Source organism: Lontra canadensis, unplaced genomic scaffold, assembly GCF_010015895.1.
Source record: "Lontra canadensis isolate GAN:19392208 unplaced genomic scaffold, GSC_riverotter_1.0 scaffold24, whole genome shotgun sequence".
Lineage (NCBI taxonomy): Eukaryota > Metazoa > Chordata > Mammalia > Carnivora > Mustelidae > Lontra > Lontra canadensis.
Genome location: NW_022631018.1, coordinates 8448119 through 8474057, shown reverse-complemented (window position 1 = coordinate 8474057; position 25939 = coordinate 8448119). Strand labels below are relative to the sequence as shown.

The 25939-nt window shown below is 37.3% G+C and overlaps 1 protein-coding gene across 2 annotated transcripts in view; it reads left to right on the top strand.

The window, feature by feature from the left end:
• KCNK2 (potassium two pore domain channel subfamily K member 2) overlaps nucleotides 1–25939 on the top strand; it is a 218985-nt gene that overhangs the window by 4744 nt on the left and 188302 nt on the right. The gene's annotated exons all lie outside the window — the stretch shown is intronic.

Genomic DNA, 25939 nt, shown 5'->3' with positions numbered 1-25939 from the left:
CTAACATTGCTACATGTTCTGTTGCAATCATTTTGGTTGGTGGTATTTCATGAAAATGTAGGCTTAAAGAAGAAATCGTGGAATAGAGAGGGCTTTGATGCATTTGAATGGAATGGAATGAAGCTTAGAGAAGCCCTTCCCTGGTTCTGCATGGACACTGGCTCCGAGAGAATCCCATGATTGTTCCTTCCTCCTGTGAGAGAAAGGGCCCCTAAGTTAGACTAAGTGCAGCCTAGCTAGTGGCGATGTGATTACACATCATCACATAGTATGATGCCAAAGGCTTTGGTTTCCCTCATGCTGTTTCACCCTTTTGAAACCCAAGGTGCAGGGTCAAGGTGGATAGAACGGTCCCGTGCAAAAGGCACTGATTTCTTTTCACACCTTGAGAGTTTAGAGTTCTGAGTAGTGCAGTCCTGAAAAAGTTCTTGCTTCTTTGCCTTCATGTTTTTAAGATTTGATTTTGATTTATTTTGAGAAAGGTGTAGGATTCTCACTCCTTCAGGGTGAGATAATCTGCTCACTGAACACAGCTTTTTGTTTGAGATAGATATATATATATATATATATATATATATTTAAGTTATTTAAAAATCCACATGAAGTAAAAATCCACTAATGTTTGTGTGCATAGTTCTGTGAGTTTTGACAAATGTGTAGTCTTGTAACTAGCAGTATAATCAAGATAAAGAACAGTTCTTTCACCCCCAAAATATTCTCTCATGATGCCGTTTTCCTATGGAAACTCCCTCATATCTAGGTCCTGGGACCACTTACCTGTTTTTTGTTTCTATGGTTTTGCCTCTTCCAGAATGTCATAGAAGTGAAATCAGAGAGCTTGCAACCTTTTCCGTCCGGTTTCTCTCACTTAGCAGAATGCATCTGTGGTTCCTCCCTGTCGTCGTGTCTATTGCTCCTTTGTTTCCCTTTATTGCTGAGCAGTATTTTATTGTACCAGAGTGTGTTGATTTATTCAACCCATGAAGAACACTCGGGCAGTTTTTGGTGATTGTGAACAACGTTGCTCTACATATAATTTGCTTTAAACATGGGTTTCTGTGTAAATCTAAGTTTTCATTGCTCTAGGGTAGATGAATACCTAGGTGTGGGATTGCAGGTTGTATAGTAAATGGAAACTTCCAGAGTGACTTTACCATTTTGCCATCCTACCAGAGATTTGTAGTCACTCAACCTTCCTGCTTGCCCTTGATATTGTCATTTTATTCATTCATTTTTTATTTCTTGACCATTCTAATAAGTGGATCTAGTAAGATACAATGGCACTGCATTGTGGTGTAAGACATTGAGCATCTTTTCTTTTCTTTTTTTAAAAAAAAAAAAGATTTCATTTATTTATTTATTTATTTGACGAGAGAGACAGACAGCGAGAGAGGGATCACAAGCAGACAGAGTGGGAGAAGGAGAAGCAGGCTCTCCACAGAGCAGGGAGCCTGATCTGATCCATGACCCTGGGATCATGACCTGAGCTGGAGGCAGACGTTTAACCAACTGACCACCCCGGCGTCCCCATCTTTTCTTTTTTTAAAAAATATTTTATTTACTTATTTAAGAGAGAAAGAGCGAGAGCATGCAAGGGTGGGAGGAGGGACAAAGGGAAAGGGAGAAGCAGACTCACTGCTGACCATGAAGCCTGATGTGGGGCTTGATCCCAGAACCCTGGGATTATGACCTGAGCCAAATGCAGATGCTTAACTGACTGAGCCACCCAGGTCCCCTAAGCATCTTTTCATTTGCCTGTTTCTTATTTGAACATCCTGTTTGGTGAAATGTGTTCAAATCTTTTGTCTTTTTTTTTTTTTACTGGATCTTTGTTTTCTTTTCTTTTTTTTTTTTTTTAGATTTTATTTATTTATTTATTTGTCAGAGAGAGAGAGTGAGCACAGGCAGACAGAATGGCAGGCAGAGGCAGAGGGAGAAGCAGGCTCCCCGCCAAGCAAGGAGCCCGATGTGGGACTCGATCCCAGGACGCTGGGATCATGACCTGAGCCGAAGGCAGCTGCTTAACCAACTGAGCCACCCAGGTGTCCCTGGATCTTTGTTTTCTTATTGTTGGTTTTGAGAGTCCTTTTAAAATCAGGGGTATAAACTCTTTGTTGGATTTGTGATTTGAAGGTATTTTCTACTCTCTGCTCTTCATTTTCTTAACCATATCTTACAAAGAAAAAGGTTTTAGTTATGATGAGATACAACTGATCCATTTTTTTTTCTCTTATGGACCAAGTTTTTCATATTGTAGCTAACGATGTTTTTTCTAACCCAACTCACAACCATTTTCTCTGGTATTTTCTTTTTTCAGAAGATTGTAATTTTATGTTTTGCATTTAGGCCCATGACCCACTGTGAGTTAATATATTTTATAAAGTAAGAGGTGTAGGTGAAGGGATATATCTTTTGCATGTGAATGTCTAATTCTTTCAGCACCATTCCTGGAAAAGACTATCTTTTTTTTTTAAGATTTTATTTATTTATTTGAGAGTATAAGAGAGAGCATGAGAGGGGAGAAGGTCAGAGGGAGAAGCAGAGTCCCTGCGGAGCTGGTAGCCCGATGCGGGACTCGATCCGGACACTCTAGGATCATGACCTGAGCTGAAGGCAGTGGCTTAATCAGCTGAGCCACCCAGGTGCCCTGAAAAGACTATCTTTTAACCTTAGAATTGCATTTGTACTTGTATTAAAAGTCAGTTCACTATAGTTTTGTAAGTTTATTTCTGGACTCTCTATTTTGTCCCATTAATTTATGTGTGTGTACTTTCACTAATAACATACAGTTTTGATTAGCATGGCTTCACAGTAAGTCATGAAATCATGTAGTGTGAGTTCCTCTAAATTTGTTCTTCCTCGAAGTTGATTTTTCTACATTCTTTGTTTTTCCATATAAAATTTAAAATCAGCTGGGATGACATCTACAAAAATCCTGCTGGCATTTTGATTGGGATAGTGTTGACTTTCTAGATAAATTTGGGGAAATTTGACTTCTTACTAATATTTGAGTTGTCTAATCCATTTCTTTTGTTCTGCTTCATTTCTAGCCTCACTTTTATAGTTTTCCTCATGTAGTCTCTGCCCATTTTTTGTTAGATTTATATGTGGGTATTTCACTTTTTTGGACCTCTTGTAAATGATACTTTCAAAAATTTCTGTTTCTACTTTTTAGTGTTAATATGTAGATATATGTTATATCATGGACAAAGAGCTATTATATGTATATGCAGATATGTGTAGAGAAAGCCTACAAACCAACATGAATATACCTAACAACCAAGTAAAAAAAGGCCAAACACACACACGGAAAAGAAAACATAAAGTAAATACAAGTGATTTTTTAAATATAGAATGAAATTCAATTTCATATGCAGGAAGAGAAGGGGAAAACATTGAGAAATCGTATGGGAAATATTCTGATATCTATGTTATCAAAGGTGTGGGAAAACAGATGCTTTTGTAAATTACCAGTGACAGAATTGATGCAAACTTTATGGAAGATACTTTTGGATGTATATGAATATTACTGATGTACATAATCTCAGAGCTAAAAATTCTGCTTCTAGTTCATTCTATGGATACATAGATGACATCAGATGTCTAAGGGTATTTAGGGTGACATTTCTTAATACCAGAACATTAGAAATAATGTAAATGTCCATTATTGTGGATGTGGTGAAATAAATTATTGTATGTGCACATTGTTGTATGGTTGTGGGAAAAAGAATAAAGCAATATGATATATACTCATAGGGAATGTCTCAACAAGACCATAATGTAAATTTCTCATTAGAATATAGCCCTCATAACTAAACTGAATGCTCCACAGTGCAGATTTTTTTTTTTGCCCTTTAATTCACTGTTGTACCTAGAATAATCTCAGTACATAGTAGGCTCAGTAAATACTTATTAAATGAATTAAGTGAATTTATTAAGAAGAAGAAAGCAAGATGCATGGTATTTTGAGTTTGAGGTGTCAAAAATCTAGGAGGTGGAAGATGCCCATTAGGTCGTTGGAAATATGATTCGCAAGTTGGAGATAAAAATTCAGAATTGTTACTTAAATCCATAGATGAAGCTGTGAACGATGTGGAGAGGTAAGTGTATTGAGAAGGGGCTGGGCATTTCCAAAGAGATGGCATCGATATATAATGGGCAGGGGTGGACCTGGGTGGCTCAGTGGGTTAAGCCTCCACCTTCAGCTCAGGTCATGGTCTTAGGGTCCTGGGATCAAGCCCCGCATCGGGCTCTGTGCTCAGCAGGGAGCCTGCTTCCCCGTCTCTCTGCCTGCCTCTCTGCCTACTTGTGATCCTTCTCTCTCTCTCTCTCTCTCTGTCAAATAAACAAAAAAAATCTTTTAAATATATATATATATATATATATATATATATATATATATATATAATGGGCAGATGGAAAAAGAAGATCCGGAGAGGAAGCTGATACTGGGCCACACCAGCAGTGAGAATCTAGAGGAAAATGGTATGTGGAGCCAAAAGAGGGACTTATAAGAGAATGGGCAACTGTATCAAATGCCATAACTAATGTAAAGATAAAGACCCCAAAAAAGACTGAAGTGTGTTCTTTGGAGTTGGTGGTCAAGAGAGTAACTGCAATGGCGTGCTGACAGCTGGAAGCTGTTCGAGCTTGAGGAACCTAGGAAGTGAGAAGTGGTACGGATATTAAGGCAGTAAAGTAAGAGGACAGTGAAACGCTAAAAGTTATAACAGTGTTTTAGATGTTCAGCCATAGCAGAAAGGAAGGAGAAAGAGAGAGGCAAAGTATCTAATAGGAAAGTTTATGTCTTAGTTGCCAGAAAATTTAGCTCAATTTTTATGTTCATAGTAGGGAGCCAGAAAGAGGGAGAGATCCATCTAATAAAATGATGGATGGGTTGAGGTTCTGGATGCACAGAGACAATACAGTCTAGCTTTCTGAAATAAATGGTTTGATAAACATGTTGGCCAACAGTGAGTAGTGGAAATAAAGCTGTTTACCCATGGTGGCAGAAGATTTTTATGTGTATGGGGAGTGGTGTTCCAAGTCTAGGCATGATGTATATAAAAGATAAATTGTACACTTAGGACTCATGGGACATAGTTATAATAGAAATTTGATTTTTGTCTTCCACAGTCTTTTTAGGAATGTCCATTGAGGCTAGTTAGTCCTCCCAGTTCTTGAGAGAACAAGTAGAGCCCGACTTCTTAGGTAAAAATGTGCCTAGGATCCCAGGAGGAGGAGGAAATATGCTGGTTATTGCTATAGAGCTCTAACTTTTTGAGTAGATGGGACAAGAGAGACATTCCCAAAAGGAAAAAGTGCATGAGAAGCAAGTATTTGTTTCACAGCATAATATACTTTTTCTTTATAGTACATATGATAATTATGTAAGTTCATTTGTAGGAATATTCTTCATTTAGTGTTTCTGTTGGGTACTGGGTACCTAGGGGATTTTTAAAAAGAGGTCTGTGGGGGTGCCTTGATGGCTCAGTTGGTTAATCATCCTACTCTTGATTTGGGCTCAGGTCATGATCTCAGGGATGTGGGATTGAGCCCCACATCAGGCTCCCTGCTCAGTGTGGAGTCTGTTTGTCCCTCTCCCTCTGCGCTTCCTCTACCCCACTGCACTTTCTCTCTCCCTCTCACATAAATAAATAAGTAAAATCATAAAAAAAAAAAGAGGTCTGCATGGGAAAACACAGAAAAAAGCAATAAGTCATCTGGTGGTTCTGCTAACAGGAGAAACTCAAAGCAGTCAACAATAATTACTGAAAAGCATGGCAGGCCAATTTGAGAAGATCCACTGAAACTGGGAGGGATTTTACCCAAGCCAGTAGTAGTTACGTCCAAGAAACTCACGGTAAGATCTAAAGTGTGTAGAGCAGAGGTCTAGACCCAGGGGTGAACTCTCAAAATCAATAAATCAGGGCTCCCTTACAGAACTGATTGACTTGTAAGTCAATAAGATTGACTTATAACTGAAAACTTACAAGGCTATATTCTAATCAGAAATTTACATTATGGTCTTGTTGAGACATTCTACATGAATGTATATTATAGTGCTTTATTCTTTTTCCCACAACCATACAAAGTGTTTCACACCTTGAAACACTTCTTTTAAAAAATAAAGCACTTTATCTATTTGTTCAATGAATAACCATGGAAAGCCTCAAATGTATTGTTACTTACAGAATTGCAGTTAAATAAGGATTGAAAAGGAGAGAATATAACATGTAATGAGTATATGCTCTGATAATATCTGTATAGTATAATTATTAAAAATAGGTGGGGGTATGTTTATAACAGCAATGGCCACAGTTGCCAAACTGTGGAAAGAACCAAGATGCCCTTCAATGGACGAATGGATAAGGAAGATGTGGTCCATATTCACTATGGAGTATTATGCCTCCATCAGAAAGGATGAATACCCAACTTTTGTAGCAACATGGAAGGGACTAGAAGAGATTATGCTGAGTGAAATAAGTCAAGCAGAGAGAGTCAGTTATCATGGTTTTGCTTATTTGTGGAGCATAACAAATAACATGGAGGACATGGGGAGATGGAGAGGAGAAAGGAGTTGAGGGAAATTGGAAGGGGAGGTGAACCATTAGAGACTATGGACTCTGAAAAATAATCTGAGGGTTTTGAAGGGGCAGGGGGTGGGAGGTTGGGGGAGCCAGGTGATGAGTATTATGGAGGGCACGTATTGCATGGAGCACTGGGTATGATGCATAAACAATGAATTCTGTTACACTGAAAAGAAATTAAAAAAAAAATAGGTGCGTGGCACCTGTGTGGCAGAGTCAGTTGAGTGTCTACTCTTGGTCATGATCTCAGGGTCATGAGATCAAGCCAGCCTGGAGGCTTAGCAGAGGGTCTGCTTGAGATTCTCTCTCCCTCTCCTTCTGCCCCTCCTGCTTGTGCTCTTTTTCTCTTTCTCTCTCAAATAAATACATAAATCTTTAAAAAGATAGGTGGATGTTGGGGATGGCATATGCTAAACAAAAATTTTCAATGTATTCAGTAATCATATTATTGGTAATATTAGTATTGCTATTTGGACATTATTCTGCATACAACATGAATAAAACAAATGAGTAATTATACTATATTCTAACTGTATCATCCCTTGTGACCTTGAGAACCAGGGTTCTTGATATGGAAAAAAAAAGGGGTATAGAGGAAATATATAAGTTAAGTAAAAACTTTTAGTACTGAATTTGAACTGGGAATATCATTATTAACTCATAAGGTATTAAAAAAATATATATATATATAAATACACACATGTAGTGTATAAACTGTATATATGTGATTAAGAATATACATAACAGGGTAGGTATGTAATACATTATGTATGATGTAAGATATAGGTATACGTGTATTTCCCAACCATGTCCATTGGAAAAACCCAGAAAAAATTACTAAGTACCCAGTAGCAATGAGAATCTTTAACCAAAAACTGTGGTCTTCCTATACCATTTTCCTACTAAAAGAAGTCAAGACATTTTTGAGAAATGTGTGATTCCAAGTGTGAGTCAAGAAATGTAGGAGATGCATATGGAACATATTGTCGTATCATATAATGAAGAAGTTCTCAGGACTCACAAGGCTGTGTCACTGGTTCATCACACAGACCCAATCTTAAAAAGCTGCTATTAGCTAAGAATGGGAGCAGGATAATAATTGCAACGAACTGAAATCCATCCAATGTTTAAATCCTTGAGGTCATGATGATAAGGAAGTAACTAACTGGAAATTCAGGGAAGGCCTCTTTAAAAGTGTGAGGGAAGCTGAAATTGAGGGCTAAGTGGGAAACAGTTGATGAAGACAACAAGAAAACGTATAGGTGAACAGCCAGTGGGTGGAAAGAACTCATCCTATGGGGCTGGAAGACAGTGAGTGAAAGGGTGAGAGGTTGAACATGACGTTGGAGAAATACTTGGGGCTAATCACTAAGGAACATGTAGTCATGCTACATGTTCTTTGATCTTTGATCTTTCTTTGATCTTTGATCTTTCCTCAGAAATGTGATAGAAAGTTATTGAGAAGTTGTATGCAGGGAAGGGAATTGATCAAATTTGCTGCTATGGGGCCCATGGACTGGAGGAGTCCAGAGCAAAGTGGGAGAGAGAGGGAGAGTTAGGGGCCACTGCAAGCAAGAGATGAAGCTGGCTAGCTCTGGGAAGCCCTCTGGAACGCAATTCTCCATCAACATGAGAAAAGCAGTCTAAGAGAGACCTGTTGCCCTTGGAGTAACTTGAAAATCTTCTATGTGCTCAGGATATGATAAAACCAGCCCTTTTATTCCCATTCCACTTTTTCAGTAACAGGGTGTAGCATATATTTCTCCTATAGAACCTGGACTCCATGTAAACCATGTAAGGTTTATATTTATAACAGAAAATTAGGAGGCCCAGTTCTGTCTAGTCGAGTGATATCACTTTGCTTTTAAAGCCTTCCAAATTAAAAAAAATCGTTTATTTTCAGTTTGTTTTTACCTTTTTTGAAACAAAGTATAGACCTTCCAAAAGATGGGTTGCAATTAGAGACTGTTTCTTCCTGAGTTCATATAAAGACAAACAAACAAAAGAGATTTCTATGTAAAAAGGAGCTGTCTCCCCTTGAGAAACACTCATGAGCAGGGCTGATACTTGGTTGAGATGCCCGGAATGACATGCTCATTTCTTACTACCTCGGTTTTGATTGGTCAGTGCTGACGGATTCATGTTTGTTAAATATTAAAAACTCACTCTGCTCATGGATAGTAAAATAATATTTCCAATTATCATTTGGAACATTTCAATTCATCTTCTGGGATCAGAGGGTGAGGATAGGTACCATTCAGACATATCACATACAATCAATCCCTTTGAGGAGCGGCGAAGGAAGACTGTTCAAGAGATTGATTTTAGACATGCTCTAGGTCGTCTCTTCTCGTGTTCTCTGTATCTCGGTATGCTTGGATACTCTGCATTTGGAACACTCCAGCTAGTTTGCCTCTCTTTTGCTTTTCTTTTTTTGACACCACATTATTGTTTTGCTTTAAAAAGAAGACCACAATGTCTTACCACATTTGATTAAGAAAAAAAATCCAGAATTTTGTTCAACACAAGTCATCATGGATCTATTGGTCAAAGTTGTTAACTATCTTTTTCTTCCCTGTGGAATGAATATGCATTTTCTACCATTTCTGCCTTTGGTAGTTCATTTGATGCCCTTCAGAAGTGTGATGTTTGGCATCTTTTCAATGTGGGTATTCTTTAAGGATGGCTTTGTGCTTGGAACTCTGTTAATAATGTTTGGGAGCCAATTTATTGAATAAGTATATCAAACTTGAAATATTAATAATCAAAGTTAAAGTATGACTTAAAAAGTCTCTCAGGCTGCCATTCAGCTTGCAAATTGGTTAAAACCTAGTAATAACACTTATTATCTTTTCATATACTATCTCAGAAGCCAACTTCGGAAGAGGGCTTCCAAAACTATTTTCAGCATCAATACCTTTAGATCTCAGTGGTTTTCCAGTGTGATTATTTCAGGATGGTACTCATTTAGATGTGTGAATTCTAAAAAAAAAATTGCTTTATACTTTATTCTTTGATCCCACCACATACACTCAGACAAATTATTGGGATTAACAAAATCTCCAGTTAAGGGTGTCTGGCTGGCTCAGTTGGTAGAGCATGTGACTCTTGATCTTAGGGTTCTGAGTTTGAGACCCACATTGGGTATAGGGCTTACCTAAAGAACAAAAAAGAAAGAAAACAATCTCCAATTAAAATGTCATATATAGGATATTACCTCTTAATTTCCTTTTATAATTCTCCTGGTCTGCCAAACTCTAACTTTCCAGTATAAACAAACACATTTCAGTAGTGATGAAAAAAACAGAATCATTTTAATAGTTTTAAATGATCTGGGGCGCCTGGGTGGCTCAGTGGGTTAGGCCTCTGCCTTCGGCTTGGGTCATGGTCTCAGGGTCCTGGGATCGAGCCCCGCATCGGGCTCTCTGCTCAGCAGGGAGCCTGCTTCCCCGTCTCTCTGCCTGCCTCTCTGCCTACTTGTGATCTCTCTCTCTCTCTCTCTGTCAAATGAATGAATAAAATCTTTAAAAAAAATAGTTTTAAATGATCCAAGTGTTTTTAAATCACAGAATATATATTTTCATTGATAGATGATAGTTGGATATTGGCTATTAAGAAGATATTTTTTAACTTTACAGTAATGGCCAACTGTCTCTGAACAGTGGAAAAATTATGCTTGAGAGAGTCATATGAAGTGTGTACGATTCTCAGCTTATTCTCAACCTGAACGTTTAAGAAAGATGATTTATTTTTTCCTATAAAGTGAATTTAATTTTTGTTCTAAGTTCTCCATTTTACTTAGTGAAAACTTAATCTTGGATGAGTTTGGGGTTACTTCCATGGTTTCAGTCAATTCTCATCTTCTCAGTCAATTCAGGACCTTCCCAAATCCCATGTTTGCTTCCAGGCTCTGGTGCTTTGGGAGGTCCAAGTCCTTAACGTGGATGATTTGACATCTGCGTTGGTAGCGTTTGTTATGCCCAGTTATGGTTATGCCCAGTGTGGTTACCGTAGACAAGTTGTGTCTGCCTTGTTCTAACCATCAGGCCTCATCGGGTCTGTTGGGCTGATCTCTGAGCCCCTCTCCACAGGGGGGACTCTGATGCTGTCTCAGTCCCTTTTTGGCCAGATACCTTCTGCAGCCATTGCTACTTAAAGGCTACCATGACAAGCAGAGCAAAGTGCATTTTAACAACAACCTACAACCTGCCTGAGGCCTGCAGAAGCAGGTGCCAGTTTCCAGGCTCTTCTTGGAGCCCCAAACCTGTCTGGGGATGTGCTTCCTCCCCCGCCTGACTTGGCCTAAGATCAAGGGAACATATGAGGCCCCTTCCCAAGGATTCAGGGGTATTTTAATCCCTCATCTTCTCTCTGATTTTCCTTTTTCCAGCCCAGATCATCTTTAGGTTTTCTGAAACAGAAAAACAAAACAAAAACACTTGCATTTCATACATCACTAGTTTTCCAACTTTACTGTTTACATAAGGACTTCGGCTTTTGAAACTCAAATGTCAGTGATTGACTTCTTTGTTCCTTCCTTCCTAGAGGCTGTAAGTCTAGAAGTGGCTTCATCAATGGGGTAAAGTCACATGAGTATAAAAGAATGACTAAGAATGAAGGAAAAGAGCCCAGTTATATAATAGAACATGAACAGTATGGTTGTGTACACACGGCTTTCCACAGCCTACAGATTTTGAAACTGAAGGATGTGACCCTAAATTATGAGTAGTCCTTTTTAATGGAGATCTGGCTACTGTGAAAGAGCCATGTCAATCCCTTTCCCATTACTGATCTTCCATTCCGGGAGCTTTCTCTAAGGCTCAGTTTGTTTTTTGTTGTTGTATTTCCTCCCCCCTATACAGTTAGATTAAAAATTTATTCTTAGAAATGCATGGAGTCTGGGCTCTAGCCAGCCCTCTATTTCTGTGCACCCCTGTTTGACAAAGAGAATTCCTGCTATATTACCCAGCTGTACATAAATGAATGTGTCAGTTCGGTGACCCTTAATGAATCACCTTTTAATATCTGCCCCCTGGCCATAAATGTGTCACTTCAATATTATTTTATAGTTTGAATTGAGATACACTGACGCTTTTTTTTTTTTTACATTGAAGCATTTTGAGAATGGAAAGACATGACAGTATTTTACTTTAAACGACTGTACAGCGATTGTACTCAGTAGCTGAGCGCCCTAGTTAGTGAGGCCAGGCACGTTGTAACCGGATTTGGTGCTAAGTGTATATATTACAGCTAACGGCCATCAGTCAGCAAACGTCTTTTAGTAAGCACCAAACTCCTAGACTTGTGATGACATCTATTTTCACTAACAATGGGAGAGGCAGAAAAACCATTACAAATTTCTAAAAACCATTTTTGGTCTGCGACTTTGATCCTGGGGATAAAATTTAGATGCGAGAAGTTGCTCGAAGCTCCATTGATCCGTTGAGGGAGTTATGCTGGATCCGGGAGAGCTCACCTTAAACTGTACCTTTCTCTCTATTTTGTTTTGCTTTGTCTCCCCCTCCACTACACCTTCCCGCTCTTAAGACACAAGGAGAAGCGTCAAATCTACGTCCCCAGGGCCTGGGGATTTTCCTAGCCTGTGTCAGCAAAATCCACCTGAGGGCAGAAGTGAAGTTGTTGCTGGGAAGCAAGCCGGAGAAGGGAAAGGTAGCTCCTTTGGGGCTGGAGACATGTATTTGTTTGGCTTTTGGCAAAGTAGCTATGACAGGAGGCCCCCAAGGAAGGTATAGGGAGCGGATGGGGTGAGTGCACCCCATTTGGATGGCCAGTGGACTCTGGACCAGAGGGGATGGGTCACCTGCACTAAAACAACCCTGGGTGGGGCCAGTATTTGGTGAAGGACTCCTGGGGGCTGGAGCCAAGGCTGGGGCTTTGTCAGGCGTCCACACAGCAGCCACGTCAGTTTCTCACAGCCTCTGTTCGTAACCAGTGTTGCAGGTGAGTCCACTGAGCAAGTGGACTGGCCACCTGCAACACTGGTTCCCCAATCCTGGCATTCAAGGCTCTATAAACCTATGCAGTCTTCCAGGTTTATTAACACCGATTTCATACAAAAATTCTTGTGCTAGCTCAGGTTCCTGAAGCAAGATATGTTTTAAAAGATGACTTGTGGTTTGCTGCCCTAAGCTTTTTCTCATATTATTCCTCTGACCTCTCAAAAATCTTACCTATGTGCTAAATAGCACCTCCTTCATAAAGCTTTTCGTGTCTGAAAACTCCCACTGAACAAATGTTACTTAAATATCAAAAAGCCTTAAATGAGGAAAAAAAACGAAACCTCTGTGATTCACTAATTTTTTCCACTAAGAGACTGACTGTTTATCATATGCATTTCAGTGATAATATAAAAGCAAAGTTAATTGCCCCACAATTGACTTTGCATTCATCCCCGCCACCTCCCAGAGCTAATACACTAACAGTTACAGATTAGACTCCTTCAGCTTTCTTCTTGCTCAAACAGATATCTGTAGGAGTTTACTCTTTTGCCAAAGTGAAGTCATATTAAACACAGTACATTGCGATTGTATATTTAGCTTAATGATAAATCCTGGACATACAAGGCGATACGTCTAGTGGTTAAGAGCCAAGGCTTCAGGGTCAGGGTCACATTGCCTGGGTTCAAGTCCAAGCCCGGAAGCTAAATTATATATATAAATATAAAACATATAAAATAATTTATATTATTATAAATAATAATTACGTCCCTTTGGGGAAATTATTTAATCTCTTAGTTTCCTTATTTGTTAAATGAGGATAATAATAATTTGAACTTCATGGAGTTGTTCTGAAGGTTAAAATAAGTTAGTACATATGGGGCACCTGGGTGGCTCAGTGGGTTAAGCCTCTGCCTTCGGCTCAGGTCATGATCCTGGGGTCCTGAGATCTAGCCCCGCATCCGGCTCTCTGCTCAGCAGGGAGCCTGCTTCCCTTCCTCTCTCTCTGCCTGCCTCTCTGCCTACTTGTGATCTCTCTCTGTCAAATAAATATATAAATAAAAATCTTAAAAAAAATAAGTACATATAAAGTGCTCAGAACAACACATGCAATACATGGCCCACATAGGTCAGAAAATATGCATATACACACAAACATAATTTTATGTAAAACAGATTATCATAATGCATTTCAGTATAATATTTCCTTTTTTGTTTCTTCTTCTGGTCCCTACTTCTCTTTCTCCTTCTTCTCATATTTGCCTCTCCTACTCCAGCCACTTGAATTAATATACACATTACTCAGTACAAACCTACCCTTAACTAGTGCAGTCTTATATGTAGTCTTCCGTAATGCTATTAATGATTGTCAAACCTGATCTCATATATATCCATGTGTACCTATAATATACATGTGTGTACATGTATACACATGTATGTGTATGCTTTTGTCGTGGTTTACCTTACAAAAATGAAATCATATTATACAGGGTTGTTTTTTTTTAAACCTCCTTTCTCATGGAGTAATTGCTTTTGGAAATCCCTGTAGGGTAGCAGATTTGAACAATAAATTGTGTTTTATGGATTACCATAATTTTCCCCTTTGTGTATACATTTTTGCCATTCCAAAGAGTACTACAATAAACATCTGGGTTCACATATCTTTATTTTGGGGGGTTTTGGAGGGTTACTTTCTATGGATATATACCCAGGAGAGAGATTGCTGGGTCAAAAGATTTATGCATTTTTAATTTTAATAAATGTTCCCAGATTGCTTTCTTTTTTTTTTTCCAGATCACTTTCTAATGGATCTGTACCCATTTACATTTCCACCAGAAGTGCAGAAAATACTTTTTCCACATATCCCCACTGACAGTAGTTACCACTATTTAAAATTTTTGTCAGACTGATAAGTTTAAAGTGGTGGTTTATTGTTAGCTCACTTTCCATTTCCCTATTAGCAAATTTTTTTTTAATTACATGTATTTGCTGGCCATTTGGATGTGCTCATCTGCGAATTGCCTATTTATATCTGTTCTCATTTTCTTAGATTGTTGCCTGTTTATTGTCAATTTTTAAAGCTCTTTTCATATAATCATAGCTTTTAAACCCTTATCTGGCATCTGCATTGCAAACATGTTTTCTGAATTTGTTTATTGTCTTTATTTATAGTATCTTTGGCCACACAATACTTCTTTATTAGCTTCTAAGTGTTCCCCAGAAATCCTAATAAAATATTAAAATTATTTTAATATTTATTTATGTAAAAGTGAAATTATTTTCTATTAAAATATATATTTATTTATTAAATATTAAAATTATTTTAATATTTAACACTATCTACTTTTTTGTATATGACATGAGAAAAGACTATAAATATATATACACACACATATGCATATGTACATTTTACATAAAGTATGTTTTATGTATATTTTAATATTTATATACTTTATATACATATATACTTTATATATATATGAATTCACACTGATATTGATAATTATAATTCAACATCATGGAGTTTATTCTAATCCTCCCCAACTTACTGTTTATTTGTCATTCCTTTCTCTGACAGATAGAAACCTGGTTCCTGTTATCATAATTTATTTACTTATTTTTCCAACTTCTAGTATACATTTAGTTTCAAAATTGCTAACCTGAACCCTTGTGAGAAACAAATTTGCCAGTTTGAGTTAATATTTTCAGACAAATCATTTTGTCTTTGATTCGGTGGAGAATTTGCATGTCAGCAAAATTAAATTTTCTAATCCTTGAACATGTTATAAATCTCAATTTTCTTGTCTTTAATTTCTGCCAACAATATTTTATAGTATTTAGTGTATAGAACTTGCAAACCTTTCATTAAATTTATCCCTTATTATTCCAGAGCTTTTTGCGTGTTATTATATATGGTTTCCTTAATTTTACTTTCCATTTTTTTGTTGCTAATATATAAGAATGCAACTGATTGTGTGTATTGGCTTATTCTGCTTGATAAATTCACTTACTTGTTCTAATGTTTGCTTTGTAGAGGCCTTAAGATTTACTAAGCTGGTAATGACATCATCTGTGAATAGAGATTATTTTACTTCTTCAATTCATTATGCCATTTATTCTTCTTTTTGCCTTATTACACTTGGTAGAACTCCAGTTCAATAGCAAATGAAATGGATATCCTTACCTTGTCCGGATCTTGGGAGGGCAGAACATTTGTTGTTTCATCATTAAAAATGCGATTAGCTGTAGGGTCTTTTTGTTTATTTGTTTGTTTGTTTCATAGCCAATTTTTTATCAGGTTGAGAAAGTTACCTTTTATTCCCAAGTTGCCAACAGCTTTTTTCTTTTATTATGAATGGGGAAGGATTATGTTACATGATTTTTTGATATCTACTGTGATGACTATGATTTTTATTTTATCTTTTGTTATTTTAATTTGGTGAATTATGCTGATAAATTTTCAAACTTAAGCCAAGCGCCTTTTCCTAAGGTAAACTCCAATTGCTTGTGATGGATTGACTATTTACATGCTGCTGGGTTTAACTTACTGGTTTTGTTAGGGATTTCCAGTATCACTTCATGAGAGATAATTGTAGCTCTCACTTTTCTATAATGTCATTGCCAGGTTTTGATAGGAGTTTATACTGACCTTGTAAAATGTGTTAAACATATTCCCCTCTCTCCATTATTTTTTTTGAAGAATTGTATAATACTGTACTATTTCTTCTTCAGATGTTTGATAGAATTCACCAGGGAAATTACCCATGCCTAGAATTTTCTTTGTGGGAAGGTTTTTAATTACTCGTTCAATTATTGAACAGTTAGCATTTAATATATAGATGTTGTTACTAAGATAGTCTGTTTTTTTCCTAAGTTAAGTTTGATGACTTATGTCAAATTATCAGAGTATCTGTCAGTTCCATCTGTGTCCTTAAATTTATTGGCATCACAGTTTCTAATATGCCTTTAAAGTCTTCTTTTTTTATTTTTTTAAAGATTTTATTTATTATTTGACAGACAGAGATCACAAGTAGACAGAGAGAGAGGGGGAAGCAGGCTCCCTGCTGAGCAGAGAACCCAATGCAGGGCTCGATCCCAGGACCCTGGGATCATGACCTGAGCTGAAGGCAGAGGCTTTAACCCGCTGAGCCACCCAGGTGCCCCTGCCTTTAAGGTCTTCTTAAGGTCTATAGAATCTATAGTGCTTGTTTTCATTTCTAATATTGGTCATTTTGTATTTTCTCTCTCTTTTCTTGAGAGGTACACAAAGTGGTAGAAACTAGCTATGTGTGTTCAGTGATACAGTGACAGGTAGATTGTTAATCCTCTTCTAAGACACGAGAAGGTGCCCAAGACATGCTAGCCGCCTATTCTTCTCGTGTTCTCATTTTGGGGAGACGAAAAAATGCAACCCACCTGTTTATCTCTTCCTCAAATCTTAAAGGTTAGAAAGACCGTGCATCTCACTAGGGACATCACAGACCCACCCATCCTTTCCAGAGTTCTAAGGATCTCTCGAAGGCAAACCTTCTCCAGCATCTACCTCCTTCAATTCCTTGTGCTAGAGTAATGTTTTCCTCTGAGCTTAAACCACGCCCCAGTGGAGCACATTCACAACTCCTTGATTCATGCCCTCCAGACGTATTTTGCTTCATGGTTCCAATAGTTGCTGGTACCTCAGGAGACGAATGATTGCTTAAGAGTACCTACCTGTCAAGGTGATAACCCCCCTTCCATTTCAGAGTCCAAACTGTATTCTTTAAGTTTGTGAGCATTGTCTAGAAAGGTCTATCTAAAGATTCACTCAGCATTTCTAGTACTGTAGACAAGCTCCAGAATCACTTATTTTTATCTCCATATATCTCATTTTGTCCCCAAACAGTCTGCAAGAAGACATTACACTAAGTCAATGGATTATACTCCTGGAGCAGGAAGCTCTCTTCCTTTGTTTCTCAGTAAATTTTAAAGAAATATTCCTTATTTACAAGATCTAATCAAGAGGTATGTTTATCTGACATTGTCCCTCAATATGGTCCTTCTTTAACATCACTGAAACCACCAAAAAATGTTTTATTCCAAGCGCTTCTGCTTCCTGAATGCCACTTTGTTTGCTTCTGTTTCTCTTCCCTCTCTCCTGTTATAAGGTCATTTACATGAAAATGGCATCTTAAGATGGTTTAAGATGTTATGAGTCTTTTCACCTGCAGCCCAGAATACGCTCATGTCTTTTGTTGTTGCCATGGAAACAATTATGCTATCAAAAGAAGAGAATTAAGATTTCAGTTAGGGTAGAAATTAGGTTGGACCGATAATGTTGAAGAAATGAAAAGGTGCCTACTATTTGTACCCGAAGAAAAAACAAGAGATAATTTAGATAGGAATCCATCATTTTGGGGGGCACCTGGGTGGCTCAGTGGGTTAAAGCCTCTGCCTTCAGCTCAGGTCATGATCCCGGGGTCCTGGGATCGAGCCCCGCATCGGGCTCTCTGCTGGCAGGGATCCTGCTTCCTCCTCTCTCTGCCTGCCTCTCTGCCTACTTGTAATCTCTGTCTGTCAAATAAATAAATAAAATCTTTAAGGGGGCGCCTAGGAATCCATCATTTTGTTTGAAGACTATCTGTAAGAATGTAAAATCAAATTTGGAGCCATTTGTGGGGGTTTTGCTCATACAGTAAAGCCAAAAAGAGTATCATTATGTGCCTTGATTGGTCTTTAATCATTGTCAACTGCACTGAGTCACGCACAAAAATTACTCTCACCTGAATATACTCTTGTTTTAACAAGCTAACCCATAACTTACATTGGGATTCTTCCAGTAAAGCAGAGAAAGGTCTGTTCCCTGTTTACGAAACTTCTCACTTAAAAACAGGTTTAACCTTGAAAGATAAAGGGTAGCTTAATCAGCCATTTACTGCAGAAGCCGGCGAGTTATACAGTATTTTCCTTAAAGTCTCCGTGTGGGAGAACTTTTCCCCCCAGTTTTCCATTAAAACCTTCCATGATTGTTTTATTCTAGGACCTTCTAAACTAGAAATGAATACTTCTCAGATAATGTAGAATTGGATATTGAAAAGAAGTAACTTGAAGGTAAGATATTTTATTAATTGATAGAGGGGCTCAATTTAAATGAGAAGGAAAATCATACCATTTAACCCGGTGTTGATTTAGAGTAGGGAAAACTCACGACTTGAAGGTATTTTTTAAATGGTTGTCAGCAACCAAGCACAATTTTGTTTAGTGGAATATTTTGGAATTTTTCTCTACAACTCTTCTTTCTCTATGTGCTTTTCTCCTTTTAGACACTATGGATAGTTCAGTACTTGGATTATTGCCATCACATACAATTTGCTTTCTAATAATTTTTTATTTATCCTCTGGTGAACTCATCTACTCTGGGCCTGCTGTGATCAGAGTGTTTTGACAGAGAGGGAAAAAATGAAGGTTTTTTTCTATTATTGTTTATTGTCTCTCAGGAGAGCTGCCATACATTGTCACATAAACCAGGAACTGAGCAACCTGATACTTACAGAATATTATGGAATGTCATTCTTTGGGTTGAGTTGAGTGTTTGATATATTCCGGTCCCTGTGCTAGGTATTATACATCATATTACAGTAACGTAGGAGTCACAGGCTTTCGAGCCGGGTAATCTGGGGTTGAATCTGAACTCCCCACTCTTACTGTCACAGAATGTTGGGCAAGTTATCTAACCTATGTCTGCCTTTTGCTCTTTCCTGTTGAGGAAATAGTACTCTACCCACCTTAAAGCTCGTTGCAAGGCACAAAAAAGGTGTTACATAATATCTGCAAACACCTTTAATCCTTAAAAAATAAACCTAATAAGACAGTACTATTTTCCCTTCCATTTTACTGGTGACAAAGCAGATGGTTAGAGAGGTTACATGGCTTGCTCAAGTTCACAACCCTCCTTGTGTATTGCCAGATCAGAATCTGAGCCTAGACCTGATTCACTTTAAAGACCTTATCCTTTCTGAAGATAGGCCATGTGGCTCTGCTTCCAAGTAACTATGTGATATTGGGAGAGGCAGATAACCCTTCAGAGTTTCCATTTGCAAAACTGGTCGACTCCTGGGGATCCTAAGGCTTCCCATAAACAGAAAGACTGACCCACTGTGTGGAAGTCTATGCTTAGGAAGTGAGGAAGCCCCATCCCCGAAAGCGAAATGGAACCATGTAGCAGGAGCCTGTGTGGGATTTTAGGCGGTGGGGCTACTTGCTAGCTGGGAGGTCTTAGGCAAACCAGTTTGTTCATGTCCAACTGGGATCCAGCCGGCTATCAAATTTCAGTGCCCGCCAGCACTACACCAGGTGAAAATAATATCCACCAGCCATGTCAACTCTAACGGCTGTTGAAGGAGCAAATAAAACACTTGACACGAAACTGCGGATGACACAGCATCTGTGCTCCGCAGACAAGAGAGGGCTATGTTCTCTGTGGACCGCTTGGCCATCCTTCCCTGGCGTAGAGCCAGCCAAGCAAAACAGGCCTGCGCAAATCTGGGACCTTTGACCCAGGGCTTGCCTTCCTTTTCAACGTTTATAGCTTATGTTTCACTCTCCCCTCCCCACCATCTCATTTCTAGCTGGATTAAGAAAAACCATTCGATGTTCGGCATCAGTAGTCAATGCTTCAGGAACCAAACGCTCAGTGAGAAGATTATGCCTCATTCCATTTTTCTGTTTTGTTATATTTTGGGAGCTTGAGTAAGTAGCCCTGCCACTTCTTAGGGATTTACTTTGAGTAAATTATTTTCCTCACGAAAACTAATTTTTCTTATCTGTAAACAGAGGGTAATAAAAGCCACTTCCAAAAGTTAAATATGATAGTAGAATTAAATATGATACTACGTACACAGTGCTTACCAGAATGCCTAGGTTGTAGTGCGTGCTGACTGGTCGTTAGCTGGTGAGAGGAGTTCAGAGAATATGAGATGAGGTGAAATTCAGAGACAAATTTTGTTTCTTGTGAGCAGCTCTGATTCAAGGTGGGAGGAAAGAGCAACTTTTTTTTTTTTTTTTTGGTCCTAAAATGGAATTTGGAAATTTTCTGTGGTTCATGCTGTCCCTATCTATCATTAATACGGACACAAGAAAATCATATAAAGTCAAATTGTAATATGTTATTTTGCTGAAAATGTTGGGTTTTAAACTCCATTATTTGTTTACAAAACTATGCTCTAGTTAGTTTAGATGTCCCTGGGGAGATGGAGAGAATTAAAACATCATTCCCACCACTGATGAATTTCAGATAAATCAAGGATTTTACAAGCGTATTCTGAGACATGTAATTTAATCAAGAAGGGGCATAACCTGTTAAACGTGGTTTTGTCTAGAGTATCGGGTTTGGGGCTTTTCAGAAGCATACTGAAAAAAAAAGTTTTGTTTTTTCTGTGGGAGTTCGCAGTTTCACAAACAGTATTTATGAATAAAGTCATGGAGAAGCCATTAGGACAAAGGAACAAATACTGAAGAAATCATTTCATTGCATTTGTGGGCAAGGCTTGTCCAAAGAGGCTGTTTTATTGCAGGCACTGGTTTAGGAAACAAAGGTTAGGAAAGGAAACTTGAGAAAACCCCTATAGAAGCTGGAGTTTTGTAAGATAGGTCAGTGATGGACACAAAAGGGCCAATGGTTTGTGAACAGGAAGAAGAACACATTCTTGTCCAAAATAGAACCCTGAGAAAGGGCATCAGCAAAAGTAGAATGGATGGACCAAAAGAGTCCTGAGCTGATTGGCCTAAGAATAATAGCAGAATGGTAGAAAGTACAAACACATTGTCTTTACACTTAGTTTAAAATTTTCTGTCAGCAGCCATGTTGCTTCACAATCACCCAAGATGCTAAACTTAGAGACATCTTTTACTTCTTCTCTTTTATCAGATTCTGGCTCTTACTTTATAAACCCTCTTGGGTTGATTTTACTTACTTCATTCTCTCGTGAATTCATGACTGGTCTTGTCATTTCCTACTTGGACTCATCTCCAGAAAAATTTTCTCAAGACAAATACCCATTTTTATCTCATTTACTTTTTCTAAATTCACAATGGTTCCCACTGAACCAATGGACAAGATACAAACTCATCTCTCCATTGGAAGCTTTCTCCTTGAATCTAATCTTATCTCTAACTATATAATAAACATTTACTAAGCATCCAAGATGTATCATATCTTCTGGTACCTGTGATCACTTGGTAAATAAGTGCATGTCTTCAGGGGTTAACATAATCAGTATTTGAATTTGTCCTTAAAACACATGTCACTTCACACCCACCCACTAAGGTGACCCTTATAAACAAACCAACAAAAAGAAAATAACAAGTGTCAGAGAGGATGTGGAAAAATTGTAAGCTTTGTGCCTTGTTGGTAGAAAGGCCAATATTGTAGCTGCTGTGAAAAATAGCATGGAAGTTCCTCAAAAATTAAACAAAGAATTACCACATGATCCTTTAATTCCACTTCTGGGTATATATACCCCAAAGAATTGAAGGCAGGGAATCAAACAGATACTTGTATACCGATGTTCATTGTTGCATTAGTCACAATAGCTAAAACGAAGGCAACAAGAACGTCTGTGAATGGATGCATGATAAACAAAATGTGGTATGTGGAGGCAACATAATATTATTCAGCTTTGAAAAGGAAGGAAGTTTTGACACATGCTACAACATGGGTGAACCCTGAAGGCATCGTGCTAAGTGAAATAACCAGTCACAAAAGGACAAATACTCTGATTCTAGTTATATAAGGCACCTAGACTAGTAAATTTACAGAGACATAAAGTGGAAGGGTGATTTCCAGGGTTGGGGTCAGGAGAGGAGAAGGGAATGGGGAGTTAATATTTAATGGGTACCAACTTTCAGTTTGGGAAAATGAGATGTAGGACAGTGTTGATTGTGTAATAATATATACATATACTTAATGCCACAGAACAGCACACTTAAAAGTGGTTAAAATGTAAATGTTATGTTATATATATTTTACCACAATAAAAAATAAAATGAAATAGATATTGGGTAGTAAGGACCAAGTTAGATTGTCCCCCAGAGTCAACAGGGTAGATGAAAAATTCAAGAAATCTGTACATGATGCTAAAAAATGTTAACATAATGAAAAAGACAGGAGAAAAGTTAGATTTATAAGGATTCCCAAAATATTTAGAGAATAGGAGGATAAGTCAAGATAATGAATAAGAAATAACAGAAGAAGCTTTTGTTAAGTTGAGGAAGAACACAAGTTTGAAAATTGTACAGGTTCTTTGAGTATAATAAATCAATGAATACAGAAAAACACATATATTTCAGTGCTGTTTTTCTCAAAGTACATTCAGGAAAATATATCCTGAGTGGGGAAAACAGTTGACTATATATTAATAAATTTGGAATTAGTATAAATATTATCTTCCTCTTAGTGATTTGTAAACCTCTTTAGTTCTGGGAATTCTGTTGGTGCAGAAACTGAATTTTTATAAAACCCCAGCATTTTCCAGGTTATTTAAACAAAACACCTATTAATATCCTAAAACACACTTTGGAAAGGAAGTATAGTTGAAAGTGGATGAGATTTTTTTACCTGGGAGACCAGAGTTTGAAGGCCAGTTTTCTGAGTCCCAGTTTTCTCAGTTAGAAAAGTGATCATAATAGTATCTATTTCTTTGGGTAGAATACTTAAAGTTATGGTCGCTTGGCAAAATAACCTATAGTCAACTTACTTAATTGACAACCAACTACCACCTATTTTCATACCCACACAGTAAAAAGTAGTATGCTGAAAAAGGACAACAAAAGGACACAATTTGATGGGAGATATGACAATTGGGCCATAACTGGGGATCCCGATAAATGGGAGTTAGTGTATGTGTGTGTTGATAGTGAGTTGGCAAGAGTTCTTATAAGATAAAGCATATGGGGCACCTGGGTGACTCAGTCAGTTAAGTGTCCAACTCTTGATCTCAGCTTCGGTCTTGATCTCAGGGTTGTGAGTTTGAGCCCTGTGCTGGGTTCCATGCCCAGTATGGAGCCTCCTAAATTGAAAAAAAAGAAAAAGAAGCAGGAGCAGCAGCACAAATTTGGGATTAGCTAAACTATGAGGTAGTAACCTCCTAACAATACTCCTAACAATAAAATAAACTTTAGTGGTCTCATGAAACTCGGTACTGGCTGGGTGGAGTAATTTGTCTGTGACTTTGTACCATTAATTATGTCCCTGTATAAGCTGCTAGAGGGATAATCTCTTTTTTGAATGTGACAATTTTCCTTTGCAAACTAAAATTCAAAGAGAACTCTAATCTTGCTTGTTGCTGTTCATCAAAGGATGACCTTGTGAGTAATACTTGAGATAAAAATGTTTAAGGATTATGCATATCTTGGGGTTTTTTCCTAAATTGCATATGAAATAACTCAAAATATGCATATAACCTTGGCTTAATTTGATAGATAGCATCTGAAAATCTGTCCTTGAATTATTATCTGAAAGTCCCGTTCTTCCATCTATGTATAGTTTGGCCTTGAATAATTTTTCAAAATAAGAAATGCCCTTGAATAGTTTTCCAAGGAGGTCTATGCATTTTCAATAGGTTTTCCTGGGCACTCACCTATAAATAAAATTTTCCATTCTGTTGATCCTCATTTTGCCATGCTAGCAAATGTATGACTTCTGTAAGAGTGTTGGTGTGTGTTCTATGAATATGTCTCTTGATGCTAATATTGCTACAGTCAATTTGTAGTAATCGCCCTGTTGAAGGACTCACTATTGGCAAAACACACACATCATTATGTCGTAAAAACAGCTCCAGAATGTAACAAGTGGATTCTACAGCTTTCTGTGTGATTGATTACATATATTAATAGTTCAAGTAATCATGGAAAAATTTAGTATAACAAGAATTAGTTACAATACAGGAATGATTCGCAAATATTTAGATCTCAAGTTATACTCACACTGTGAATTCTAGGTCATAGCCAGGAAAATAGAGCCTAATGGAATTGTCCCCTGGGGTGAATAGAAATCTCTGCTAACAAATGGTTTTGATTTGGAAAATACTGTTTGAGAAATACAACAGCTCTACATTTTATAGAGATGGCCCTTGGCGTAAAAAATATATATATACACACACACACACGCACACGCATATATATGTATGTATATATATGTATCTAAGAAAAATCTTTAAGAGATTAAATATATAAATATTCATGCATTTTAATTTTCTCAGTGTTATCTCCATTTAATGGTTTCCAGGTGAACTATATTTGACTAACGTCAAATTTGATCTTCTTATACAAGAATATGGAATTTAAGGAAACTGCATTTCTGATACAGAATATGGATTCTATATCTTTCAACTTTGAATGATCATAAGCAAATAGCTATGTATAGCATAGTTAGAAGAAAGCTGACCTTAGAATAAACAAATACAGGTTTTGTTGAATTATTACCATATTCATAGACTCAGATCAGTTTTCTCAGCCTTTTATATAAATAAAATTTTATTTCTTCCTCTTATATGAAATCTAAAAATATATAAATAACATGACTTAAAAATTAAGGTAATGGTAAAATAAATTTTACATCAAAAGATATATTCTTGTTGACCCTACCATGTGATATAAATTTAAGTCTTGACCTTGCTTGGTTGTCACAAGATTTTCTATCCAAGGAATATAAAATTTGAGCAGAGTATAGGTCAATTTCAGTGTTTTGTGGCAAAAGAGAAACTAAAATCTCTCTTTATAGTGGTTTCCTAGCAATTATGTAAAATGAACAAGTCAAACTTGATTTCAAAATTTTTTAGATAGAGCCTGGAAAAGATTGAAAATGACTAAAAAATATGGCTCCTTATAAAATTCATCCATTTCAGCATCATGATAGGAAAATACTGCCTGGGTTCAATTTACAGAAAAATATAATTTAGTGTTCTCCTTGAGAAGTTTTTTTTTTTTTTTTTCACAGAATATAGGCAGATATATTAGCACTAATTCCTATTGTAATAGTTGGTTTGCACTATAGCAATAAAAATAATAATTCATTGAATACCTACCATGTGACCATTATGCTAAGCATTTTGCTTTAATTTTGAAAGAGAACTTTGGCTTCTTTGGATTTTCTGACTTAATTTTCGAAGCAACTGAATGAAGCAGTTAGGACTATAACCTTTATTTTAGAAATGAGGTTTAGCAAGGTATAGGAACTGAGACTTTGAGAGATTAACAAATTGCCCCAAATCACCCATCTAGCAATTGACAGAATCTAGATTTGGTCCTCCAGCTTTTGATTCCTGAGTCCCTGATCTTGAATATAACTTCACAGTACACATGATCAACACTATAAGCAATGATATGGTGTTTGTGCTCTCTATTAATACATTAAAACTT